Below are 23381 nucleotides of genomic sequence, written 5' to 3'. Positions count from 1 at the left end.
TAGAATTCCCTGGTTTCACTCTTTGACCTTTCTTAAATAATGAAGTGATATGTACAATTTTCCAATCCAAAGGAACAGTTCCCAAATCAACAGAACTTTGGAAGACTATAGTTAGTCCCACCTGCTTCAGTTAAAACCCTGGGTCGAAAGTAATAGTCTTGGAGTTTGCTGTTTAGTGCCATTGACTTCTCCAATACTGTTATCTTACTTTAACTTTGCTGACTCTCTATCCCTGATTCAATAATAGTTTCCTTGGGACGTCTGGTATATTGACCTTTTCCTCTATGCTGAAGTAATGTAAGCATGTCTGCTATTTCTTTATTTTCATTGATAATATAACCATTATCAGTTTCTAAAGGGCCCTCATTGCTTCTGATCATCCTATTTTCTTAATGTAATTGTAAAAGATGTTTGTGTTGAATTTGAAATCCCTTGTCAGTACCTTTTCATTCTCCACGTATGTAGCTTTTATTGTTTGCTTTGTTATCCTTTGCTGTTCTTTGTATCTTTCTAATTTCCAGGATCTGTGCTATTTTTTGCATTTTTGTATACCTTTTCTCTTAGTTTTATGTTGTCTCTTACCCATGCTGTCTATTTTGAAAACTAGAACTCTAGACCTGTAGGGGTTCATTAAATGCTAATTTATGTACAGAAAATGAAATAAAGTGAGGGAAATAAAGAAGGGATTAAGACACAGGGGAAACAAAAGAGACAGAAAGAAAAAGTGGAAATAATGGCCTGGATCTTTTGAGGACCGACCATCATCGCCAGATTGTTGCTCTGCTTGAACTTTCCCTGATTCGACACTGCTCCGTATTTCTTGCAAGCTCTTCTTTACAAGAAATGCGGAGTAGAGCTACCTCAGAGAGCTCTGTTGCAGCAGAGTAGAGTCAGGGGGTGGGGGAGGGGCTTGGGGTAAATCAGGACACACTCCTTTTTATGGCACTAGCTGCCATATGGTAAGTTTAAAGGTCCAGTTTGAATGTTAGTAAGTGGTTGAATGGATGAATGTTAGTGACTGAATGTAAGTGAATGAATGTTAGTGGATAGTTGAACGGTGAGTGGATGAATGAGTGAATGGATATGGTGGTAAGGTGGGTGAGGTAATTTGGTAAGTGGGTAAAGTAGGTGAGGTGGTAGGTGGATAGAGTCATAGGTGGGTAGGGCCACATGTGGGTGAGGTGTTAGGTGGGTAGGGTGACAGGTGAATGAGGTGGTAGGTTGGTCAGGTGGAATGTGGGTGATGTGGCAGGTGGGTTGGGTGGTAGATGGGTAGGGTGGTATGTGGGCAAGGTGGTAGGTGGATGAGGTGGCAGGCATGTAGGGTGGTAGGTGGGTGAGGTGGTAGGTGGTTAGGGAGGCATGTGGGTAAGGTGGTAGGTGGGTGAAGTGGCAGGTGTGTAGAGTGGTAGGTGGGTGAGCTGTTAGGTGTGTAGGGTGTTGGTGGGTAGCGTGGTATGTGGGTAAGGTAATAGGTGGGTGAGGTAATAAGTGTGAAGAGTGGTAGGTGAATGAGGTGGCAGGTGGCAAGTGGCAGGTTAGGGAGGTGGTAGGTGGATATGGTAATAACTGAATAGCGTGGTAGGTGGTTGAGGTGGCAGATGAATAGGGTGACAGGTGGGTGTGGTAGTGGCTGGTTGAGGTGGTAGTCAGTCTGGAGTAGTCAGATGGTTGGGGGCTAGTCGGTTGGTTTGTGAGGGGTTAGTCGGGGGGTTGGTGGTGGTCAGTGTGAGTGATTGAGGGTGGGGGAGGCTGGGTTCTGTTCTGCAGTTATCAAGTTAGACAAGGTTTTTTCTTTCTAACATTTCCTGGGTAAGTAGATAGGGAATGTCCAAAGTCTCCGACTCAAGCTCAGGGTCAGGGACTTTCATGGAGGGTCCCAGGGAGCATCAGAATCACCCATTGGAAGTTGAAACTTCCCGGGCAATTCCCACAGAGGTGTCAGGGAGATATATATTAATTGTCACAGTGTTCTTGGAATTTATTGTATTACTGTATCATCCTGAGTAACAAGGGGCTTTGGAAAGATGGCATCAAACTCTAAAAACTATGGTGAGAACGTATAGTCAGAGTTATCCACAAGTTTGGGATAGAGGACTTCCACTCTTGTTATTTGCTATTAGAGACGCTGCTAATGCATCAACCGGTTTTAGTCCTTTTGAACTAGTCTATGCTCATGAGTTAAGGGGACCACTGAAATTGATTTATGAAAAATTGGCGGGTCAGAATTCAAAAACTACTCTCCCTGGATTACGTATCAAACTTCAGAGAGGGATTGGACAGAGCATATGAGTTGGCTAGGGAACATTTAGAGATATCCCAGCAAGTGATAAATGTGAAAGCAGCCAGGAAAGCTACAGCTCAGAATTTTGTTGCTGGAGAGAAAGTGCTAGTTCTGTAACCAGTACTGGGAGACTCATTAAAGGGAAGGTTTAGTGGGCCTTACAGGATTGAAAATAAACTGAGTGAAGTAAATTATTTAATAAATACTCCAGAAAGAAGAAAGAATCAGAGGGTGGGTCATGTAAATATGCTTAAAAAGTACTTTGACAGGGTAGAGGACCAAAAGGAGGTGTTAGTGGCAGTAGATAATGAGAAAGAAGTAGAAATGCAGGATTCTGAAATTGATCTTCCTGTAAACAATTTGGATAATGAGGAAGTACTTGAAAATTTAAATGTAATATTGAATTACCTTCCAGGCAAGCGTAGAAGTGATTTGGAAAAGCTATTGCTGTCACACAAAGTTATTTGAGGAAATATGTTGCGGAGGACACTTTTAACTATATATGATGTGTCTGTTGAAGTTTAATCTGCGGCAAGGCGACATCCTCATAGATTAAATCCAGCAAAGTTTCACAAGTGCAGAAAGAGATTGACTTCATGTTTCAAAATGATATCATTGAGTCTAGCTGCAGTAACTGGAGTTTGCCTGTTGTACTTGTACCAAAACAAAGGATGGAACACAAAGACTGTGTGTGGACTATCAAAAGGCGAATGTGGTGACAAAAGCAGATTCATGTCCTATACTACGATTGGAAGATTGTATTGAGAAAAAGGGACAATCAAAATTTATCACAAAGATTGTCTTTCTAAAAGGATATTGGCAAGTACAGTTATCGGAGAGAGCAAAGGAGATACCAGCTTTTGTAATGCTAAATGGACTATATCAGTTTAAAGTCATGCTATTTGGTATGAAGAATGCACCTGTGACATTTCAAAGACTGACAAATAGAGTAATTGCAGGACCGAGCAATTGTGCTGTTTATATTGATGACTTGATAGTTTTCAGTCCTAGGTGGGAGAAGCATTTACAGCATCTGGAAGAATTGCTTTTTTTTTTATTACAAGAAGCTAATTTGGTGATGAACTTGACTATAAGTGAATTTGCAAAAGCACGAGTTGCATATCTAGGCCATACCATGAGCATAGTAAGGTGGCTCCAAGAGATATGAAAGTCAAGACTATTGTGGATTTCCCAGTGCCTACAACAAAATGAGAAGTTTTGAGATTTCTGAGCATGAGTGGTTTTTATTGGAAATTTGCACCAAATTTTAGCCGAGTGGTTGCTCCACTGACTGAACTATTACAAATGAGCAAGATGTTTCAATGGATGCAGGAGTGTCAGAAGTCATTTGATAGTTTGAAAACTGTACTAACTACGACACCAGTTTTGGCAGTACCCCATATGCTAAGCAATTTAAGCTGACCATTGACACAAGCGAAAGAGGCATTGGGGCCGCATTGTTACGAGATGAAAATGGAATTGAAAAACCGATAGGGTATTTTTCATGAAAGTTGAATGTACAGCAGAGAAGATATTCAACGATCGAAAAGGAAACCTTGGGTTTGGTGTTAGCGTTGCAGCATTTTGAAATTTATGTGGCAAACAATTCATCAGAAACAATTGTTTATGTGGACCACAATCCTTTAAAGTTCCTGGACAAATTTCGAGACAGAAGTGCAAGGCTATTTAGATGGAGTTAATTACTGCAACCATTTAATCTACAGACAATACATGTTGCTGGATGAGAAAATTTGATTGTAGATGTTTTATCAAGAGTTTGAAGCTTAAAGGGAAAACAGGACATTTAAAAACCTGGACTCTGAACTGGAATGATTTCTGTTGATACGAAGGATTTGTATATATATTGTTATGTTAATGCATGCATCTGGTAATGTAATAGTGTAAATATATAGACAAGTATAGGAGATAGTATAAACTGGGTTAATAAAAATGAAGCCGTCTTTTTAAATTATGACGATTCATTTTTTAATAAGGAGGGGGATGCCAGGAAGATATAATAATTCTTACAATGTTATTGGAATTTATTGTAAAATAGAGTAATAGTGGGATGTGTCTGTGTATATGTATGTGTGTGTGTCTGCACCTGCCCGAACCCGCTCCTGCTCCGCCCGCCCGCCCGATGGGCAGAAAATTCTGCCCACTAGTGCCAATGAATGATGTGCCTTTAGGTAGATATATGTATGGTTACGCAAACTGAATTTTCTGACTTCTTATGATGCCTGCAGCATTGATGCATTGTGCTGACTTACTAAATGTATGAGACAGGACACATTTACCTACACGTGCAAAGTGGTGATTTGAATTTTGAGAGAATCTCACCGTGTATCTGTAATGTAAGCTTAGCATCTGTACAAAACTGTTGCACTGACACTATGCTGCCCACGGCAAGGCCTGACTAGACTCTGAAGGAAAATGAAGTGAGAATGCATCTTCCATGGAGTCTTGCTCCTTTCCTCTGCAGTTGGTCCATGACCTATGTTTACATTATAACCGGCTACCTTACAATTGCTACAGTTCTACTGTGAATGCCTCTATACTAAATACCATCAGTATAAACATACGGACATACAAATTTGGAACAGGTGTAGGCCACTCGGCCCTTCAAGCCTGCTCTGCCATTCAATAAGATCATGGCCAATCTGATTGTAACCTCAACTCCACATTCTCGCCTACACCCAGTAAACTTTCACCCCCTTGCTTATCAAGGATCTATCTACCTTACAAATATTCTATCTTCCTGCCTTAAAAATATTCAAAGCTTCCACCGCTTCTTGAAAAACAGAATTCCAAAGACTCACAACCCTCTGGGAGAAAAATAAAATTCTCCTCATCTCTGTCAGCCCCTTATTTTTAAACAGTGGCCCCTAGTACTAGATTCTCCCACAAGAGGAAACATCCTCTCCACACTAACCCTGTCAAGACCCCTCAGGATCTTATATGTTTCAAACAAGTCACCTCTTCTAAACTCCAGCAGATACAAGCCTAGTCTGTCCAGCCTTTCCTCATCAGACAATCCGCCCAGTCCAGCATTAGTTTAGTAAACCTTCTCTGGACTGTTTTCAATGCATTTACATCCTTCCTTAAATACGACCAATGCTGTACACAGTACTCCAGGTGTGGTCTTACCAATGCTCTGTAAAACTGAAGCATAACCTCCCTACTTTTGTATTCAATTCCCTATGCAATAAGTGATAACATTCCATTAGCTTTCCTATTTTCCTAATGCTGCACCTGCATACTAGCCTTTTAACAATTCATGCATTAGGACCCCTAGATCTCTCTGCATTTCAGAGCTCTGCAATTTCTCACCATTTAGATAATATGCTTCTTTTTATTTTTCCTGCCAAAATGGACAGTTTCCCACTTTCCCACATTATACTCCATTTGCCAAGTTTTTGCCCACTCACTTAACCTATCTATATCTCTTTGTAGCTTCCTTGTGTCCTTTTCACATCTTACTATCCTACCTATTTTTCTGTCATCAGCAAATTTAGCAACCATATCTTCAGTCCCTTCATCCAAGTCATGTAAATAAATTGTAAAAACTTGAGGCTGCAGTACTGATCCCTGTGACACACACTTATTACATCCCACCAATCAGAAAAAGACTCATCCATGCCTACCCTCTGTTTCCTGTTAGCTAGCCAATCTACAATATGTGCCAATATGTTACCTCCTACTCCATGAACTTCTATTTTCCACAATAACCTTTGATGTGGCACCTCATCAAGCGCCTTCTGGAAACCTAAATACAGTACATCCACCATTTCCCCTTTATCCATAGCATGTGTTACTTCTTCAAAGAACTCCAATAAATTGGATAAACATGATTTCCCTTTCACAAAACCATGACTCTGCCTGATTACCCTGAATTTTTCCAAGTGCACTGCTATAATGTCTTTAATAATAGCTTCCCGATGACAGATGCTAAGCTAGCTGGCCTGTAGTTTCCTGCATTCTGTCTCCCTCCTTTTTTGAATAAATAAGTTCCATTCACTATTTTCCAATCTTATGGGACCTTCCCCAAACACAGCAAATTTTGGAAAATTAAAACCAATACATCAACTATCTCACTAGTCATTTCTTTTAAGACCCTAGCATGAAGTCCATCAGGACCCGAGGACCTGACAGCCTGCAGGCCCAACAATTTACTCGGTACCACTTTCCTAGTGATTGTCATTTTCTTGGGTGCCTCCCTCACTTCTATTTCCTGATTTACAGCTATTTCTGGGATGTTACTTGTATCGATGCAAAATATCAATTCAATTCAATTCATCTGCTATCTCCTCATTTTCCATTATTAATTCCCTAGGCTCACTTTCTACAGGACCAATGCTCACTTTGTTAAATCTTTTCCTTCTTAAAATATCTATGAAACTCTTACTGTCCGTCTTTATATTTCTAACTAGCTTTTTCACATACTCAAATTTTCCCTTCCGTATCAATCTTTTGGTTATTCTTTGTTTTTTTTATCTATTCTGTCCAATCTTCTGACCCATCACCCATCTTTGCACAATTATGTGCACCTTTGTTAAGTTTGATACTATCTTTAACTTTTTTAGTTAAGCATGATCGGTGGGTCCTCCATTTGGAATTTTTATTTCTTGTTGGAATGTATCTATTCTGTGCATTCTGAAATATCCCCTTAAATATCCATCATTGCACCTCTATTGACCTATCTCTTAACCTAATTTGCCAGTTCACTGCGCTTTCATGCCCTCATTCAAGCTTAAAATACTAGTCTTGGACTCACATTTCTTTCCCTCAAACTGAATGTAAAATTCAATCATATTATGATAGCTGCTACCTAGGGGCACCTTCACTATGAGGTCATTAATTAATCCTATCTTGCTGCACAATATGTTGTTGCCTAGTATAGCCTGCTCTCTAGTTGGTGCCAGAATGTGCTGTTCGAAGAAATGATCCTGAGAACCTTCTATAAATTCCTCATCTAGGCTACCTTTAGCCATCTGATTCTCCCAGTCTTTATTCTGATTAAAATCCCCCATGATTATTACCATACCTTTCTGACACGCTTCCATTATTTCTTCCTTTGTACCCTGTCCTACTGTATGGTTGCCTTTAGAGGGGCTGCACAGCACTCTCACAAGTGACTTCTTGCCTTTATCATTTCTCTGCCCAAATGGTTTCGACATCCTGGTTTCTTGAACTTAGGTCATCCATCCCTGATGTGCTAATACCATCATTAATTAACAGAGCCACCCCCCATCTTTACTTAACTTCCTGTCCTTCCTAAATGTCACGTATCCTTCAATATTCAAGTCCCAATTTATGCCATCCTGCAGCCTTGTCTCTGTAATGGCTATCAGATTTTACTTATTTATTTCTGTTTGCACTCTCAGTTCATCTGTTTTGTTTTGAATGCTATGTGCATTCAGATACGGAGCCTTTAGTTTTGTCATTTTGTTATTTTTGTAACCTCTAGCCTTATCTGCTCATTTACTCTCAGATTTGTACTCCCTGTGCTCTGTGTCCTTTCCTGTCATGTCTGTTTATCATTTCCCACATTAGTACCTTTCTCTCATCTTTTCTCTGCTCTTTGATATACTACATTTTCCCAAATTTGATCCATTGCCTCCACTATTTAATTTTAAAATCCTCTCTGCTTCCCTGGTTATGCAGCTCACTAGAACACTGATCCCAGCATGGTTCAGGTGCCGAGTGTCCCAACTCTACAGCCCCCGCTTTCTCCAGTACTGGTGCCAGTGCCCCATGAACTGGGAGCCCACTTCTCCCGCACCAGTCTCTCTAATTTTATGTACCCTATTCCAATTTGCACGTGGCTCACGAAATAATCCAGAGATTATTACCTTTGAGGTTCTGCTTTTTAATTTAGCACCTAACTCCTCATACTCTCTATGCAAAACCTCATTCCTAGTTCTACCTATGTCATTGGTATCTACATGGACCATGATAACTGGATCTGTGCCCTTCCACTGCAAGTCTTTCTCCAGCCTTGATTAGGTGTCCCAAACCCTGGCACTACGCAAGCAATGCAGCCACCTGGACTCTTTGCTGCAGAGAACAGTGTTAATCCCCTTCACCATGCTGCCCCCTACTAACACTACATTCCTTTTTGTTCCCCCAATTTGAATGGCTTCTGGTACCATGGTGCCATGATCAGTTTGCTCATCCACCCTGCAGCCCCTGCTCTCATCCAAACAAGCTGAGCGAACCTCAAACTTATTGGACAATTGCAAAGGCTGAGACTCCTGCACTCCTGCCCTGTCTCATTCGCAGTCACACCCTGCTGTCCCTGACCGCTAACCAAATCAGAAGACCCTGACCTAAGAGATGCGGCTGCCCCCTGATACAAAGCATCCAGGTAACTTTCCCTCATCAAGCAAGTGTGAAGTGCCCTCACCAATGTGCACCAACATTCTAAACACTGATCTAATGCCCACTGAGGTGCTGGTATCTGCGCTGGTGCCTGGTACAGAGAGCGGGTGTGATGCAGGTACAAGTGAAGCCCAGTAGTCTTCCGGCATCAGGGGTGGCCCTATGGGGTCCAGAGAGTGAGTGTGTGCTGGCGAACCTAAAGGGAGAACAAGGACATGTCATTAGTTAATGTCATCTCACTGTCACTGTACATGCCAGACACCCTAGTGGGACAATGGAGATCTACATCATGGTGTCATCGTCTTTCAATGATCCATGGGGACTCCAGGTTCGAGGCTCACATCGATGAAGATACTACATTGGAATGGTTGTACAATCCAAACTTCTCACCTCTGTGCACTGCACTCTTACCTTCGTCTGGCACCCCTGCCTCTCCAAGCCTGGTTGCTTGGGGAGCATGCCGGCTCTCCAACCCAAGGGCATCCTGCTCGAACCTGCTGAACAGCAGCAGGTTGGCAGGCCTCCGCCTCTGCATTCCCTCTCTGCTTAATTATGACTCGCCTTCTCCTGAAGGGACAAAGGAGCATTGATTAGGCCACTCTCTACCTGCAGCACCATTGCAGCCTAGACAACCCCAGCTGAGGAACACCTCACAGGGCACATCCGAGTTGTGGCCCTCGAGCTGCAAGGCACTCAGTCCAAGCAGCCAGGGCTCACCTCCATGACCAGATCCGGCGTGATTGACAGTTGGCACTCAGACTCTAGCACCCCTGAGCTCCACGGGGGGTTAGCCACATCTTAACTCTTCTGCACACTGACCCATGCCAACATCGTACTCACCCTTCCTGAGCAGAGCAAGTCATTGAGCCTCTTCTGGCACTGCACTCATGTGCACTGCACCATGTCATGGCTGCTCACCAGTAATTCCACCACCTCCCATGCCCTCTTTGTAAGGTGCAGTGGCCTCCTCCTCCCATCTCTGGGGACAAGGGTATCCCTCCTGGCTGCCATCTCCTCCTGCAGGATCGTGAGGCACTCATCCAAAAAGCAGGGGGCCAAGTTCCCACCCAACCTGCCCCCCTGCTTGGCATCTCCAGCTGCACTCAACTCCACCAAGACAAATCGGAACAGACGTCCTTCCATGGCAGCTTTTCCAGGGCTGCCTAGGCCGTTTTTAAACCGGCCGCCGGGTCGCCATTGAATCAGGCGGCTGACAGGCCCCCACCCCCGCTTGGCCCTTGCCGACCAGTGAAAAGCTGTGTTTCATGCTGGGCGGGCCTTAATTTGCCCACCAGCGTGAAATCGCAGTCGGGGGCCGATTGTGGGTGACGGGCTGTTTCCCAGCTGCTCCACCTAGGCCGCGTCCACCCGCTGACCTCAAAATCCAGCCCTAAGTTTTTATTATTAGATGAACTTTTAAACTCATCTGAAGACATTTCCACATTTACAATCTTTTACTTTATCTTTTATTTGACAATTTGACAGTTGGCAGAAGTAACAATCGGGCAAACACATTATTTGAGGGGCTGTTACATCTTCCAATTAAGACACTGTCATAACTCATCTTACTCAACATAGATACAACTCATGCAATAGCATTTAATGATGAACAGTAAAGGAAGCAAAAAAACACTTATCTACCTTTTAAACACTTCCTGCCCCCAATTCATGGTTCATGCCTTTAAGCACTTGATGTAAAACTCACCAGCTGCCAAAGTCTGGCCGTCTCCATGAAAACTGGGTTGGCTCTCAATGAACCTAGAATGCTGTCACTTGCCTCCTTCATAAGAATGGATAGGTTCCAGAGCCCATTCCCTGTTCTATCCTCATGAAAATGGCCGAGAGTGGAATTGGAAGCAAGAATCCTGGAGGTGTGGTTTGGCGGACATTTATTTCCGGCCCTGCTTCCATTTGGTCCGGCTCGGGACCATGAAAATCTGGCTCCAAGTGCCTTAAAGTTGCGATCGCAATGAACTTTTAAATGACTTTCACTTTTACTGTAAAATTGTGGAATGTAGTTGGAAGTCAATTTAATGTTTGTAGCAGAAAGTCAATTGTGAGGACTAAAGGGAAGAAACCAATCTTCTTGAATAAACTCAAGAAATTCCTTGGGTCACAATCTAGAGGGTTATGCTGGGATTGTTCCTCTTGGTGTGTTCCAATGCCCACACTACTGGAGTTCACTCTGTCAGTGAAAGGGCACCTCAATTGCAAGGGTTAGGGCACACCAGGCTCAGCGATGGGAACTCCTATCTTAAGAATAAGCTACCTTATCCACTGTGGGCTCTGCCACCCACCTCCCCCCCGCACTCCCCACCCCACCTCCCCCCAAGGTTTGGTTTGTTTCCACTGATATCTCATAGGAGATGTGGGGGAAACACAGAAAAATTCCAAGTAATTTCAGTCCCCTAATCTTTACAAAGGAAAAGCTGCATATTCTTGATACCAAGAATCACTTGCTTTCATACTATAATGGTGTGATTGACCACAATTTTTGTTTATCACAAATACATTGCAAAAGTATCATTGCTGGTAAATTATTTATAAAAGTAATCATTAGTCATAAAACCCAATCTCTTTGCAGCAAGAATGGCTAGCTTGCTTTCAGTTAAATTGACTATTTCACAAAATATATTGGTTTCTGTGTACCGTGAATGTGCATGCTAGTATTTCCCAAGTGGACTCTTTAGAAATACATTGAAAAGCAGCAGTTTTCAGTTAATAAGACTTAAAACAGTGGAATTCCAATTCATTTTATATTGAATAGACCAACCCATAACTTATTCCTATGTTACTGCATAACTTTCTGCCCGCAATCAATTAATGCTGTTGCCAATACATTAAATAAAGCTCCCTGAGATACACCATCTCGCTGAGGTAAACAAGTGTAGCTTTGGAACTGAGTGCATGCCTGGGAGTTTGGTGAGTAGGGAAGTTCGCTGAGGAGGGGAAGAAGGTGTTCCTTTCCTTTTGCTCTTATTACCTTTTTTACCCTGTAGGAATTGGTTCTTACTCTACTATGGGCAAATGAGCTAGCTGTTTGGTGAGCATCTGGTAAGTGGTTAAGGTCTATTCCAGCCCTAAGATTTTAAATAATATACGCACTGGTGGTGAAGTTAATAAAATATATTAAAATGAAAAATAAATAAGTAAATAATATAACTAAATAATTAATTAAAACACATTCAGAATGACAGGACAGGTGATGTGGTAAGGCTGCAGCATGTGGGCGCTCCTGGATGCCGGTGTGATCCAGGACAAACAAGTCTGCAGTAAGCATCTGTGGTTCAAGGAGCATCAGCTCACAGCCATTGAGCTGGAGGCTGAGCTGCAGACACTGCAGCATGTCGGGGAGGGGGAAAGTTACCTGGATGCTTTGTATCAGGAGGCAGGCGGAGTACTGCTGGGGACCAGGACGATGCTGAGTCAAAGGCAGATGATGAGCCTCTGGAGTCATCCATTAGGTAGCAGATGCTGGATGTCCAGAGCGATGTCTGGGAAGATCTAGCAGAGATCCATGAGGGTCTGTGTGCCATGGTCTCCATTGTGGAGGAGTTGATGTGGAGCTTGAGCACTGCGTTGACCCTCATGGCCGAGCGCACTGCCTCCTCCATTGAGGGAGTGGTGACTCTCATGGAGAGGCAGCTCCAGGGACAGAATCAGGGGTTCCTGGGGTTGCGCTCGGAGCTGCAAGCCCTCACACAGGCAATGTCCTCAGGTGGTCAGTGCCAGTGTGGAAGATGGATGAGGCACCAAGTTTCCCAGCTAGATGCCTGTCCATCAATGGCAAGCAGGGGGGTCCAGGGCGACCTCATGTTGGTGCATGAGCTGCTTGTCATCTCTCAGGCTCCTCTCAGGGCTCTCTGAATGAAGGCAGCAGGTCCTCCGCCCCGCTGCCAGTGACCATGGCATCTGATGAGGCTGTGATGACTGGGGAGATGCCAGCCGTGGCACTGGCCGCTCCCTCCCAGGTGGGGCCAGCACAGGCTCCACTGGCCAGAGGACGACCGCCAAGGTCATCGAGGCCAACAATCAAGACACTAGAGTCAGCAGGCTGTCTCCAATGTTGCTGCCAACAAGGTGGGGGCACCAAGACGTAGCACTTGCAAATGTAAGTTTAAGGCACCATGAGCATGACAGGTACAGTTCACTGGTGATTTTCTAAAACAAAAACAAAAATACCTGGAAAAACTCGGCAGGTCTGGCAGCATCTGCGGAGAGGAACACAGTTAACGTTTTGAGTCCGAATGACCCTTCAAAAGAACTAAGTAAAAATAGAAGAGAGGTGAAATATAAGCTGGTTTAAGGGGAAGTGAGACAAGTGGAGCTGGATAGAGGGCCAGTGATAGGTGGAGATAACCAAAAGATGTCACAGACAAAAGGACAAAGAGGTGTTGAAGGTGGTGATATTATCTAAGGAATGTGCTAATTAAGGGTAGAAAACAGGACAAGTAAGGTACAGATAGCCCTAGTGGGGGTGGGGTGGGGCGAAGGAATCGAAATGGGCTAAAAGGTAGAGATAAAACAATGGATGGAAATACATTTAAAAGTAATGGATGTAGGTGGGAAAAGAAAAATCTGTATAAATTATTGGCAAAAAAGGGGGGGAATCGGAAAGGGGGTGGGGATGGAGGAGAGAGTTCATGATCTAAAATTGTTGAACTCAATATTCAGTCCGGAAGGCTGTAAAGTGCCTAGTCGGAAGATGAGGTGCTGTTCCTCCAGTTTGCGTTGAGCTTCACTGGAACAATGCAGCAGGCCAAGGACGGACATGTGGGCACGAGAGCAGGGTGGAGTGTTGAAATGGCAAGCAACAGGGAGGTCTGGGTAATGCTTGCGGACAGACCGAAGGTGTTCTGCAAAGCGGTCACCCAGTCTGCGTTTGGTCTCTCCAATGTAGAGGAAACCGCATTGGGAGCAACGAATGCAGTAGACTAAATTGAGGGAAGTGCAAGTGAAATGCTGCTTCACTTGAAAGGAGTGTTTGGGCCTTTGGACGGTGAGGAGAGTGGAAGTAAAGGGGCAGGTGTTGCACCTGCCGCGGTTGCATGGGAAGGTGCTGTGGGAGGGGATTGAGGTATAGGGGGTGATGGAGGAGTGGACCAGGGTGTCCCGGAGGGAACGATCCCTGCGGAATGCCGCCGGGGGGGGTGAAGGGACGATGTGTTTGGTGGAGGCATCATGCTGGAGTTGGCAGAAATTGCGGAGAATGATCCTTTGAACGCAGAGGCTGGTGGGGTGATAAGCGAGGACAAGGGGGATCCTATCATGTTTCTGGGAGGGAGAGGAAGGTGTGAGGGTGGATGCTTGGGAGATGGGCCGGACACGGTTGAGGGCCCTGTCAACCACCGGTGGGTGGAAAACCTCGGTTAAGGAAGAAGGAAGACATGTCAGAGGAACTGTTTTTGAAAGTGGCACCATCAGAACAGATGTGACAGAGGCGAAGGAACTGAGAGAATGGGATGGAGTCCTTACAGGAAGCGGGGTGTGAGGAGCTGTAGTCGAGGTAGCTGTGGGAGTCGGTAGGTTTGTAATGGATATTGGTGGACAGTCTATCACCAGAAATTGAGACAGAGAGGTCAAGGAAGGGAAGGGAAGTGTCAAAGATGGACCATGTGAAAATGATGGAGGGGTGGAAATTGGAAGCAAAATTAATAAATTTTTCCAGGTCCAGACAAGAACATGAAGCAGCACTGAAGTAATCATCGATGTACCGGAGAAAGAGTTGTGGGAGGGGCCGGAGTAGGACTGGAACAAGGAATGTTCCACATACCCCATAAAGAGATAGGCATAGCTGGGGCCCATGTGGGGACCCATAGCCACACCTTTTATTTGGAGGAAGTGAGAGGAATTTAAGGAGAAATTGTTCAGTGAGAGAACAAGTTCAGCCAGACGGAGGAGAGTAGTGGTGGATGGGGATTGTTTGGGCCTCTGTTCGAGGAAGAAGCGGAGAGCCATCAGACCATCCCGGTGGGGGATGGAGGTGTAGAGGGATTGGACGACAATGGTGAAGAGGAGGCGGTTGGGGCCAGGGAACTGGAAATTGTTGATATGATGTAGGGCGTCAGAGGAATCATGGATGTAGGTGGGAAGGGACTGGCCAAGGGGAGTGTGAATGGAGTCAAGATAGCAAGAAATGAGTTCCGTGGGGCAGCAACAGGCTGACATGATCCGTCTGCCGGGACAGCCCTGTTTGTGGATTTTGGATAGGAAGTAGAAGCGGGCCGTCCGAGGTTGGGAGACTATCAGGTTGGAAGCCGAGGAAGGAAGATCTCCAGAGGAGATGAGGTCAGTAACAGTCCTGGAAACAATGGCTTGATGTTCAGCGGTGGGGTCATGGTCCAGGGGGAGGTAGGTGGAAGTGTCTGCGAGTTGGCGCTCAGCCTCTGCGAGGTAGAGGTCAGTGTGCCAGACAACAACAGCACCACCCTTGTCAGCGGGTTTGATGACAATGTCAGGGTTGGACCTGAGAGAATGGAGTGCAGCAAGTTCAGAGAGAGACAGGTTAGAGTGGGTGAGAGGAGCAGAGAAATTGAGACGACTAATGTCACGCCAACAGTTCTCAATGAAAAGATCAAGAGAAGGTAAGAATCCAGAGGGAGGGGTCCAGGTGGAGGGAGAATATTGGAGGTGGGTAAAAGGATCCGTTGAACGGGGGGAGGACCCCTGCCCAAAGAAGTGAGCACAGAGATGAAGGCGGCGGAAGAAGAGTTCAGCATCGTGCCGAGCCTGAAATTCATTGAGATAAGGGCGTAAGGGTATGAAACTAAGTCCTTTGCTGAGCACTGAACGTTCAGCGTCGGAGAGGGTAAGGTCTGGTGAATACACGGCCGGGGCTGGGATTGGAAAACGGGATGGGGACAGAGGGACAGGCAGGGGTGGAGGGTCCTGGATGGGTGTTGGTGTCGATGAGTTGTTGGAGCTTGCATTCCTTTGCGCCTGAAAGAAAGAGACAAAGTTTCTTGTTGAGGCAAGAACTGGTGATTTTCTGTTCATTTATGTTTGGTTTATTTGTCTTCTGGCATGGACATCAACACCAGTAATTGCCATAATGATTTCAATGTGATGATAACTTTAAATTTGCTTTGGTTCTCATGGCCTGAGTACGCTTCACATTTTTTCTTTCTGGTTCAGGGTACGCCAGTATGTTATGCTGAACGTGAGTGGCTGGATACTTTATTGCACAGGCATTGAGTGGAATTTGGGTGCAAATGAAAGAGTCATTTCAGACATCTGGGATGGAGGCGGCAACCCTGGCATGTGGTAGGAACAGATCTTTGGCAGCCTAGCTGAAGGAGCATTGGATCAAGGCATCCCTGGTGTCCCTGCCTCCTTGGAGGTTACTGAGGTCTGGCTCCACACCCTCAGCATTCTCCTCACTGTGATCACCTTCTGACTCACTACTGGATTCATCCTCTGTGGCCTGTGCAGCTTCATCAAGTTCCTCTTCCTCTAATGGGTCCCCCCTTGCCAGTGCCAGGTTGTGGAGAGTGCAGCATGCAACCACTCTCAGTGACACCTGCTCTGGTGAGTATTGTAGTGCTCCCCCTGAATGGTCCAGGCATCGGAAGTGCATCTTGAGAAGACCTATGATCCTCTCTACCACCACCCTTATGGAGGCATGTAACACTGCTCTGACTCTGTTCTTGGGTGGCGGAGAGGCAACATGAGCCACCTTTTCAACAGAAAGCCTTGTCACCCAGCAGCCATCCATCCAGTTGGACTGGAGCACTGAAGAGCCTCGGCACCTGGGAGTGTCTCAGGATATAAGCATCATGGGAGCTGCCAGGGTAGCTTGCACATAATTGCAGAATCTGCATCTTGTGATCACACACTATCTGCATGTTCATGGAGTGGAATCCCTTCCTGTTCAAGAAGGCACCTAGCTGACCTGCTAGTACCTTGATGGCCACATGTGTGCATTTGATTGCCCTCTGGATGCGGGGAAACCCAGAAATCACTGCGAAGCCTCTGGCTCGTTCAGCCTGACTGGCCTCATCTGCATGGTAAAGAATAAATGTCATTACCCACCTGAACAGAGCTTCTGTCGCCAGCTTGATGCAACTGTGGACAGCTGATTGGGAGACTCCACACAGATCCCCCAGGGAGCCCTGGAAAGAGCTGAAGGCGTAGAAGTTGAGGGCCACTGTGACCTTCAGAGCCACAGGCACGGGATGTCCACCCACACAGTCGGAGCTGATCTCAGGTCCAATCATCTGACAAATAGACGTCACTGTCTCCCTTGAGAGGCAGAGCCTCCTTTAGCATTGTACCTCAGATATATTGAGGTAGCATCACCACCTGTAAACCCTGGCAGCAGGAAAGTGGCGTTTTCTGTGGCCGCTTCCGCCTTGGGCTTCCTGCTGGCCCTGCACCCCTTGTGCCTGCACCTCTCCCCCAACAAGTCCCTCCGCTGGAAGCTGCATTGGGACACCTGGCCTCCTCTCCCTTCTGCCCCTCTCTTCCTCCTCAGAAGAGGTGCCACCAGCGGAGACCACAATCCCCATTACCAGGGTAAGGGAAGGCTGTCTGATACCTGGAAGGGTCCACACGGTCTGAATCCTCCAGGGGCCTTGGAGACATCAAGGAGTCCTGAAATTTAGCCTGGAAATGCTAACAATGAAGTCCCGAACAGAGATGAAGTACCAATAAGTCACCAGCAGCAAACTATGTACCAAACCGCCCACTACTGACACTGGCAATGCTGCTCACCCCTTTTATCCCGCTGGTGGATGAGGTTTTTGAAATTGTCGGCTGGCCGCCTGTCATCACCTGCCTGTTTTGCCTGTGCGACGAGCACAAAATCTCACAAGCAATGAAAAATTGCCATCAATTGGCTTTTTAATGGCCTCTTAATTAATGGCGGGCGCAGCTCATGCCCCCTGGCTGAAATATCGTGCCAGTGCGTGCTATTTTACACCCGATTGGGCCTGGCGCATGCCTGCCCACGGGATGTAAAATTCTGCCCTTAGAGTACATTTCACACTATTGAAAGGGCAGCCCAGTATGATAACAATGTGTAAATGTTTATTCCCCCCACCCCCCCACCCTTGCTTTTATGTATTCAGTCTGGATATCAGTCGATCAGGGTAGCAGTTCTGAAGTCTGTTTGTTTACTCAGGGAGCTTTATGGACTCTTAACTACAATTCAACTTCCTGATCATTTTATAGGTGCTTGCTTGACGTTGTTTACGCAGTTGGTTTGAGGAGCGTATTTGTCTACTGAGGAAGTTTTATGGAATATTCAACGGCTTCCAACTGTTATAATAGGACTTGTGAATTTGGTTCATAGAGTGGATAATGGGTGAAAGTGAGGGGCTAAGGGTGAGGGAGGGTTAAAGGTGGTCAGAATATCAACTGCGTACGAATGAGCCACTGATTTTTTTTTCATGTAATGTGGGCATCACTGGCGAGGCCAGCATTTGTTGCCCATTCCAAATTGCCCTTGAACTGGGTGGTGGAGAGTCAATTATATCGCTGTGAGCCTGGAGTCACATGGAGGTCAGACTTGGTAAGGATGGCAGATTCCCTTCCCCAGATGGCATAAGTGAATCAGATGAGTTTTTACAATAATCAATGATAGCTGCCATGGTCACCATTACTGAGGCTAGCTTTATATTCCAGATTTATTAATTGAATTTAAACTCCACCAGCTGCCGTGGTGGGATTTGAACCCACGGTCCCAGAACATTAACCTGGGCTGCTTGATTACTAGCCCAGTGAGATTACCAGTACACCACCATCTACCACATGCTCACCCCTGATTGCATTGGGAGCACTGCACTGAGGTTTTTTGAATACGGAGATGGGCCTTTTAACCTGCCCACTCTGAGCTTGGCCCACCTCCACTCATGCCTCCAGGCCACTTAGGACCTGGACCTCTGGAAGATCCTGCCTGTCGATAGTGTCGAGATGGAGGCAGAATCGTATGGGTGGGGTTAGTCCCACATCCCAAATCCCATCTCTAACATGAAAATCCGGTTGCACTCACTTTGTACTCAGTACAATATTCTTAAACTGTTAAATGAGATGGTCTGATCAACATATTGTTATAGAGTTGATTTTCCAGACAACTTTTCTTGGTGAATGAAACATTGAGCTTTATTTACAAGACAGCAGCGGCAGCTGAACTCTATAACTAAAGATGAACTCTCGCCTAGAGGTTCCCTGTGCTGCTAACTCATTGGTTTACACAGATCATGTGACAAGAGGATTATTCTTAAAGCTACAGCCCTATGTTTATCATAACTATAATTGCTACACATACCCTGTCTGATTAACTAAAGGTATACCTCTGCAGTATAGAACTAATTGGATGGACTAAAAGTACTGGGAGACATGCACTCTCTCAGATACTACACTACAAGGAACTGAATTGCTCTGTTCAGGCCTTTTAAGTATTAAATGCTGGATTATCAAAGATTTCCATTCAGGTTACAAAACATCATTTAATACTGAGAGTAATTTAAGCCATTGTGTAGAATATTTGCTACAACGGTTTAAGTGATTGACCTTTGACAGCAAGTCAATGTATTTCTATTGGCAATGATAGAAGCAAAATTGCATGAGGGTTGAAGGCACATGTTAGGGGCTCGAGGATGTGAATGTTTGCGCAAAAATTTCAACCAAAAAGATTAAGAGAGGATTGAAGGAATTACCTTAATGTTCCAAAACTCATAGCAAATGAAAAGGTAGTCTTATAATAAAATGCTAGAAAGATAGGACAATGTTCAAAATAGTCTGCCCAAAAGTCTTATCAGTCTGGAGGAGCACTCACTCATTCTGCCCTTGATTTGGTTAAGAATTAGCAATACATGTTTTCATGTCAATCAATTTTTAAAACTTTGACCAGAAGTAAGTTAGGCAAATATGAAGGAAATGAAAAAAGCCACTAACAGAGCACAGAAAACAAACATGTAAAAAGATGAAATCTTACAGGATTGTCCAAAGTGCTGTCCTTTGTATACACCAAAAGCAAGGGCTATTGCAAGCTCAGAGGTCAAAAGTTTCTCTTTGAAACTTCCTTGTTCTGCAACTTGAGAGAGCAGGAGATATGGACTATCTGGAGGGCATCAAACAACTATTTAATGCAATTGTTACCATTTTCAGTTGGCTGCACAGGCATGTTACATTACTGCAACACCCTGTCAAAATTAGCTGGACACAGTTATCTGAGCAGGATGTATCTATTATCAATCTGCTGATCATGCAGATTGGGAGGTCATCAGCTAGACTTCCTCTGAACTTTTTCACATCTGACCTTCTGGGTTGCATAGAGCAAACTCAAATCATATCAATTTTCCACTTCTTTGCAGAATCTGAAGCACAAAATCTTTGTAGTTTTGCTGCAAAAAACAGGCTGAAGTTAACTGTTTCATGTACAAAATTTACTAAAATACTTTGATATAGTGGCATGTAATATTTTGTACTGTAGGCCTCAGTTTAATTACAGCTGTACTTTTGGATCTTGTGCTCATTTCATCCTTGACATCTTGGACATTGCACTATTTTATTGCAGCCTATTATATCACAATTGCACCTGCCTGAAATTACATATTCATTAAATTGCAATAGATTACAATCGAACAGATAAGGAACTGCAAATTCCTGAGGATGAATTAAGACAGTCAGTCAATGAATAGCTAACAAAAATGGCCAATTATAAAGATGGTAAACTAATAAATTTCCCCTACTCTTGGGTGAAGAAGTTTCGTCTGAATTTCCTGCTGGATTTCTTGATGGCTATCTTATATTGATGGCCTCTCATCATGCTCTTCCCCAAACGAGGAAGCATTTTCTCTGTATTGCTCTCTTAATATCTTTCATAATCTTCAAGACCTCTATTAAGTAACTCCCGAGCCTTCTTTTCTCGAGGTAAAAAATACCTAAACTGTCAATCTTTTCCTGAAATCTATACCCAAGCATTTCTGCAAATCTTCTCTGCATCTTTTCCAGTGCACCTATATCCTTTTCTGTAACATGGTGGCCAGAACTGCACACAGTGCTCTAAGTGCAGTCAAACCAAGGTTTGATACAAGTTTAGCATAATTTCTCTAGTTTTCAGTTCTGCCCCCCTGGAAATAAAGCTGCATTAATTTGTGCCACAACACCAGGGGGAGCACTTCTGGCACGGATGCAGTGTCAGGCTGCTTAAAGTGAGATAAGGGCCTGAATTTTCAGCTCAGCAGGCGGGAGCGATCGGCGGGCCCGGGAGCAGTCAGGAAATGGACCGCCAACCGTGATCAGCCCCTGACCGTGATTTCATGTTGGCTGGCCAATTAATGGCCAACGAGTGTGAATCGCATGGCTGAAAAGCTCAATGCAGCCAGGGTTGGGGGAGGAGGGCAGGTAATGACCTCAATGCGAGTGCGAACAAGTGATTAGGGAAAGCTCCCTGAAGGCAGAGATCTGCCTCAGGGAGTTGAAGACCTGAAACCCAGGAAATAAAGTTTTTAAAATCAGGAAAAAAAATGTCCAAGCATCACAATTAGGCACCTGAACATAGAGATTACAAAAATGCTGTCCACAGGTTTCTATTTTTATTTCATTTAATAACGGAAACCTCATCCCACCCTTGGATGAGGTTTGCTGAATACTGGGTGCCCAATCTATCTCCCACACTGACACTGGCCAGCTGAGGGCAATGCCACTGTGAGGGTTTGCAGGTCCGAGCGCAGCCCCAGGGAGCCCTGATTGTTCACCTGGAGGATCCTCTCAATGAGAGTCGCCACTTTCTCCATGGGGGAAGCATTGCGCTTGGCCATGAGGGTCAATGCATTGCTCATGCTCCGCATGGACTCCTCCATCATGGAGACCATGGCACATATTCCCTCGTGTATCTCCGCTAAACCCTCCCGCACACCCTGCTGGACTTCCAGCATCTGCTGCCTCAGGGATGACTCCAGAGGCTCATCATCAGCCACCGACTGAGCATGTTCCTGATCCCCTGCATTCCTCCGACTGCCAGCGCTCTGGGCACTCTCTGCCTCCACCTGCACCTCAAGCGAGTGTGAAGTGCCCTCATCATTGTGCCCTGGGACACTAACCGACGATCTTATCCCCACCGAGGTGCTGGTATCTGCACTGGTGCCTGCCTGGCTGAGAGGGTGTGACGCTGGTCCGTTAATGTCTTCTGTGCCCTCAGAGGTCAGTGGTGGTCCCTTCTGCCTCCTGAGTCCAGGTGTGCCCTGGTGAGGCTGATAGGAAGAACAAGGATGTTTGATTAGTTGAAGTCGGTACACTGTTAATGTGCATGCCTGGCACTTGGATCATGATGCGCTCCTCCTTCCGTTATCAATGGGCATCCCATGTTGGATGCTGAAATCAACATACAGTCAACAGTGGAATGGTTGCAGTGACAGACATTGTGACCTCAGTGCACGGCACTCTTACATCCCAGTGGCAACCCAATCTCACCGCGGTCAGTAGACCTTGGCGCATGGCACCTCTCCAGCATGAGAGCCTCCAGCTTGTATCTGGTGAGTATGAGTAGGTGGGGCTGCCCTCCGCCAGTCCACATCCATTCAGCATTATTGTGTGCTGTCTTCTCCTGAAAGGAGAGAGGAGCATTGATTAGTCCACCCTGTACCTGCATTGCCATTGCAGCCTGGCCACCCCCACCTGAGGAAAGCTCAGCTGATTCGTGATCCTGGAGCCGCCAAACAGTCATTCCAAGCAGCCAGGGCTGACCCCCTTGCCCAGATGCTGCCTCCATCACATTTGCCACTCACACTGTAAGACCTTCCAAACCAAGAAGCACTACCACCTAGAAGGACAAGTGCAGCAGATGAATGGCTACCCTGCCATCTGGAAGTTTACCTCCAAGTCAGTCAGCATCCTGACTTTGAAATGTTTCGGTGTTCCATCACTGTATCTAGGTCCAGATTCTGGAGCTCACCCCTAAACAGCACTGTGGGTGCACCGGCACCACATGCAGAGCAGATGCAGAAGGCATCACCACCACCCTCTCAGGGGCAACTAGGCATGGGCAATAAATGCTGGCCCACCCAGTGAAGGCCACATGCTGTAAATGAATGAACACAAAAACAAGATTCCGAGTTGGGGGTCAGACAAGGGGGGCCAACCTAGCTGCTGTGCTAAGTGACCCATGCCAACACGGTACTCACCCTTCCCAATCATAAGAGGTCATTGAACCACTTGTGGCACTGCACCCAGGTGCGTCGCACCACATCGTGGGAGCTGACCCCTTCTGCCACCTCCTCCCAGGCACGTTTCCTCATGTGTAGGGGGCCTCCTCCTCCCGTGCCTTGGCACTATGATGTCGCACCATGCTGCCACCTCCTTGAGGAGGGCAGCGAGGCACACATCTGAAAATCTCAAGGCACAATGCCCTGCCGACCTGCCCTCCTGCCTGATCTGCTCTCCGAGACCGCTGTCAGACATCCTCCTGTGCGATATCGGTGGCAACCTTTGGAAGGCTGTCTGCGCTGTTTTTAAACAGGCTGCCAGGTCGCCATTGGACCTGGCAGGCACTGGACTCCTGCCGCCACCCGCCCACTCCCGCTGTTCTCGGGAGCCGCGATTCATGCTGGGCGGGCCTTAATTGGCTCGCCCGTGTAAAATGGTGGTGTGGAGCCGATCGCAGGCGGCAATTGGCTCCGTGTCCGCCTGCGCCCGTTCCCGAACAGCCCGCCCGACATAGGTAAGTTTCAACCCTATAGCTTTTTCTAATGGCCTATTAAATCTGTGCACAATG

The sequence above is a fragment of the Cetorhinus maximus genome, chromosome 18 (genome assembly GCF_964194155.1).
Source record: "Cetorhinus maximus chromosome 18, sCetMax3.hap1.1, whole genome shotgun sequence".
Taxonomy (NCBI): Eukaryota; Metazoa; Chordata; class Chondrichthyes; order Lamniformes; family Cetorhinidae; genus Cetorhinus; species Cetorhinus maximus.
The sequence above is the reverse complement of the archived record's forward strand: the minus strand, read 5'-3'. Positions refer to the sequence as shown.